Raw genomic sequence first — 5542 nt, 5'->3', positions numbered from 1 at the left:
AGTCAGTAACATATAAAATGTGGAAAAGTCCTTGAAAAACACTTGTAAAAACTGAAACAAGGAACAAGAGGAAATCTGAATACTACTATCTTTGTTAAAGAAATATAATTCAGAACATTTCCACAAAGAAAACTCTGGACCCACACAGCTTCACCAGTAAATTCTTTCAAATATTTAAGGAAGAAATAATATCACTTTTAAAATTAATAATGAAATAAATACATAGACAAGGACCAGGCTCCATTTCACCAGCCCTTCTGGAATCACACCAAAGAACCAATCACCCTTTCTGTCCCAGAAAGGCTTACAGTTCCTTTCTTCTCTAACTTATCTTTTGAAAGGAAGGAAGCAATAGACAAGATTAACAACATTTTTGCAAAATTCATTTATATGTGTCCATTTGTAATCAGTTAAAATGTGTCACTCCCTATTTGGCTTCTTGTGCTCCTCCGCCATCTTATGTTCTACTCCCCCCTCCTCCACTTACTCTCTGCTATGGCCAGGCCAGTTTCTTCAGGATCCCACAGTAAACCTTGCTCACTCGTGTCTTCCATGTGTACCTGAATCCTTTCCACCCTTCTCAACACACCTAAAATCCAAGTCTCCACCAGAAACTTCATGTAAGCTAGAAGGTCTTAGCCTTCTCAGAACTCCTTCCAGACACTTATTTGGAATTTTATAATTAGACCGTAATGATTCTATCTCACTGGGCTTCTTTTATCTCCTCGGGGAGAATGTCATCTCCTTCCAGCTGTTGCTTCCCTGCTTAAAATTCCTTCATGACTCTCTTCATGATTCCGGGGCCAAGAAGGTAATGTTAAGTCCTTCGCTGACCTGGCTTCTCTTCAAGCCTCAGCTCTCCCCACTTCCCCCACATTCAGGCTACGCCTAGCTCCTCAAAGTGCCCAAGCTGCAGTCTCTGCCATGCCTCCTGCTTTCACACATCTATACCCAGGGCCTAGGATGTCCTCTCCCAGACACACTGTGACTCCTGTCATCCTGCAGATCCTTCCAGAGTCAGATCAAAGGTAACTGCGTCCCTGAGGAACCCATCTCTGAAATACCATCCCCTTTTTTGTCCTCAGACAGAGGAAATTATTCTACAGGATCTTGTACTTATTTCTCTTATCATTCTTTATCTGCCTCTACAAAGTGACTGTGGGGATCTGAGGACAGGGCTGGGTCTTGTTCATTTATTTGTTTATTTTTTGCTTCAAGACTTAGCACTGTACCTGGCTCATCTAAGCCGGATTCTGAACGCTCACAGTGTGATCACCTGCCATATTCGAGAGCCTTCACGGTGATGGGCATGTAACAGGAACTCAAAGGCTTACAGATTGGCACTTGCTAGTTGCATAGTATTGCAATGGGTGCTCATTTAATCCAATTGTATAAGGTGGGAATGGAAACACAAGACTGTTATTACCTTTTAATCCTCAGGGCAATAATGAATTTCACTGAAACAGTGTTTCCCTCCAACCTTCCCTGAACTTCAAAACTCTGACAAGACGGAAGTGTTTTTCACCAGAGAGAGGAAAATATTTCATAACATCAAAAGAAAAAAGCTAAAGGCAAAAAAAAGAAATGAAATAACACTCAAACTGCTCTTTAAATTGTTTTTGTGTCCGTGTATGCCTGCAGCAATCAAATTACTTCTAAAGTGACTTCAAGCTGTGAATTCTGTTATTCTGTGAATATCTATGCTAAAAGTATTATTAAAGAATAATAATGTCATTTACCTATTTAATTTATTATAATCAATCATAGTTTATAATACATAAGTAAATATTTTACATACCTTGAAATCTATATATTTATAATGTTGATAGACAATAAAGTATATTTTATGTGGTAAAACCTTAACCTTTCAACAAATATTTGTGGAGCACCTACAATATGCCAATCATTTGAATGAAAATTGGGATACAACAATGAATAAAACAATCTTTGTTCTTGACAAATTTGGTATTTGAACAGAAAAGAAGGCATATGAAAAACACTGACAAACCAGCTAATAGTAACCTGAAAATTTGTGTAAAATTATTAAATGGCTAATATTGGCTCAGAAATACAGTAGAAGCTCTGTTACCAACATTCACCTAGTGAGCCCATGTTTTCTATTCTTTTTGTTAACCACGCTGACCATTGCCCACAGATCTTGACCTCAAAGCTATTCTCAAGACACCTCTGGACTATTTCTCCCACCAGCTGAATTGTCTACCTCAGAAGACCCAGTTGTTTGATACTTTAATTATGAAATTCAATTCAATATTACACAAACTAATAAAATATGAGTGCTAAAATTTTTTTATTTCTTGAAAACCAGGCCGATGGCTTTGAAAAGTCTTAACAAAGAGGACTCACTCACTTGAAAAAATGATTGCAAAAAAAAAAAAAGTGCCGGCAAGATAACATTAAAGCCACCCAACTGCTTGACCCTGATACAGCAGATAAGGATCTTCTCTAAGAAACCCTTGGAAGGGTCAAGTGGTTTGGACAACAGCTTCTTCTGGAGCAAACTAAATAATTACTTCCTGTTTGTCACAAACAGTACTTGGTGCTATTGGGCTACAAGGTTTTTTTCAAAATTGCATGGGAAATTTGAAGGGCGCGCTCTCCAAAAATGAGGAGGGTGGGCTGCTACTAGATCTTTACACTCAGAGGGAGGGAGGCTAGCACATTCTGGGATACTTCCTGCCCAGCTCTTCATCAGGATACTATTCCTTTGTCTCCGCTGCATCTGAATTCCTGAGCAAAATCCCAGACCCAGACATTGTCTGCTAGAGTCCTCAGTAGGCTTCCTTCTGAGTCTTGCCTCTGCAGGTGGCCTGGGCTCTGGGTGGGGGGTGAGGGAAAGTTCTCAGGAACAGCCAGCTCTAAGGGGAAGAGGGCAGAAGCCAAAGCTAGAAGCACTCCTCTACCAGTCTCCTTGGAGAAAGCTCATTGTTCAGCATTCAATGAACCTACAAATGATGCCTAGGATGCTGGCTTCATGGAAATAAACAGTATTCAATTAGGGAGCTGTTTTCTCATGTTTTTCAAGCATAACATTACCCTCTCATTTCTTTTTCTAAATTATATCCATTTCGGTCTGTTGGAGCCCCCCAAAATAATTTCATCAAATCTTTCATTTTTGTAGTAAACTAAAATTAAGAAGAGAAAATTATTTACCCAAGGTCACACAGTCAGTTAGTGGAATTCCTGTGGTGGGCACCTGGGCCTGTGGCTTGCCCTGCTTTTCCTGTTTCTTAGTCCCAGGAACAACAGCACCAGCAGCACCTGGGAGCTTGCTAGAAACACAGAAACTCAGGCCCACCCAGACCCACTGAATCAGAAGCTGTTTTGTTTTTTTTTTTTTAACAAGGTCACAGTTGACCTGTATGCATATTACAGTTAAAGAAGAACTGCTCTAAACAGATATTTTAAATGCTATTTTTTGTGAAGTGATAAATTCATAATCTTCACATAAATTTCCTTGCAACGAGATGGATCAAAAGATCATTTTACATACAGTTTTCATTTAAAATGATAGCCAGCTAATGAAACAAAATCAGCCTTTCTCTCTGGATACGTGATCCATATGAAGCAGGATGGATATCCTACACATGCCTTACAAGAGGTTACTGCATTGAATCCATTCAGTTGCTATGCCTTCAGGCCTGTGAATAAGGTAACAGAATCAAAATTCTGTCAGGCAGTGTGGGTTCCCAGCAGATTAAAGCAGAGTAACACTGAGAATATGTGTGCATACGCACACTCACAATGGGCAAATGTGGAACTCTTCAGCCAGTGAAATAAATACTTAGTTTCATCACACTCATTTAGTTGGTGTACTGCATACACACAATACATCAACATCTTCCCATTGTGCAAAACAACCAAAGTTACTGAATAGTCAAACACACCACAAACATCAATTGGCTCATTGCATTTACATGAGCCATCCAGAATAGGCAAACCCATAGAAAGTAGATTAGTGGTTGCTCTGGCTCAGGCTGGGGGGAGGGAAGGACAGGGAGTGACTTCTAATGTGTCCAGGGCTTCTTTTGGGGGAGATGACAATGTTAGTTAGTGGTGGTGGCTGCACAAGTCTAAATACACTAAAAATCATGGACTCTGTGCACTTAAATGTGCCAATTATAATGGTATGTGAATTATATCTGAACACAGCTGTAAAAAGAAAATCAATTAGCTCAACGTGTTTTCTTTAAGATGCGTTGAAACATACAATTGTATACACCATCATTGCTCATTACTTTATTTTTCCACTTAAAGATGTTGAATACCTTAAAGTGTGAGTCTGAAGGGGCTTTTATTTCCATGAACCTCCCCCATTTTACCAGGAAATTAACTGGTAACAGTTTAAGGAAGTGACGTGCATGAGAACCAAAGTCCCAACTCAATGGACCAATGGTCAGAATTTTCCCAGCATTACATCATTTCAATGAAAACATTCATGGGGAATGTTTGGTAATTGAATACAACTGGAAGAATAAAACCAGTTCATGGCCCTGTGGTGTATTTACTAAGACTCTCCCAAAGAAAATCAGTATGTTTCCTTTTTTTATGTAAAAACTAAACACTAACACCAAGGATACCGGCAGAACCAGTGAAGTATGCACAAATTAACATAAGTTGGCAACCGAAGTGAAGAGCCAACAATTGTCCAAGACACAAAGTACTTCCTTGAGAACAGGCCTCTGCTTGGGGCATTGGCTTCATGAGAACTTCCAGACCTACTGAAAAATAAAACCCTCACTTAAGCCCAGGGTATTGTGAAAGTCGTTCTCAAGAAGGTGCCCACATGAGAATCACAGGCTCAATTTTGAACCTGTACAAATCCCAATGCTCGGCGTTCAAAACCCAGAAACTTTATTTCAGGAAAATTAGTTAGTGCTTTTGCTCAATGCTGCACTTGGTGGAACTTCCACATCGCTGCCCAAAGCATTGCCAAGGGGGTTACAGGCTGAGCAGCAGCCCTGATTTTTGTGTATGAACCTCATTTATTTTTATTTTATTTTTAAAAAAATATATTTTATTGATTTTTTACGGAGAGGAAGGGAGACGGATAGAGAGTTAGAAATATCGATCAGCTGCCTCCTGCACACCTCCTACTGGGGATGTGCCCACAACCAAGGTACATGCCCTTGACCGGAATCGAACCCGGGACTCTTCAGTCCATAGGCCGCTCTAGCCACTGTTCCAAACTGGGCAGGGCTGAACCTCATTTAAAAGGAAGCGCTGAGTGATGTGACTACTCAGGTGGGGGCATCTGGAGAAATAGGAACCAGTCACCTGTCCCGCAATTCGGCCCTTTCAGAAGGATTTTGTCCTAGCTTGCTGCTAGCTCTTTGGTAAAGAAATTTCCTGTTGGACTCAGGGGTGTTATTTCCTTTCCAATTTTGATCCCCTAGTAAATTTTTAAAAATTAACTATAAAATTCTTTGCACTTGCTTTAAAATGCAAAATACGGAACCCTCCTTACCATAGCCTCACCAAAAACTTAACTGGCACAGGACTACCTCCTCCCACATACACAAGC

This window comes from Myotis davidii, unplaced genomic scaffold, assembly GCF_000327345.1.
Source record: "Myotis davidii unplaced genomic scaffold, ASM32734v1 scaffold216, whole genome shotgun sequence".
NCBI classification, from domain to species: domain Eukaryota; kingdom Metazoa; phylum Chordata; class Mammalia; order Chiroptera; family Vespertilionidae; genus Myotis; species Myotis davidii.
This window is presented reverse-complemented; position numbering follows the sequence as displayed.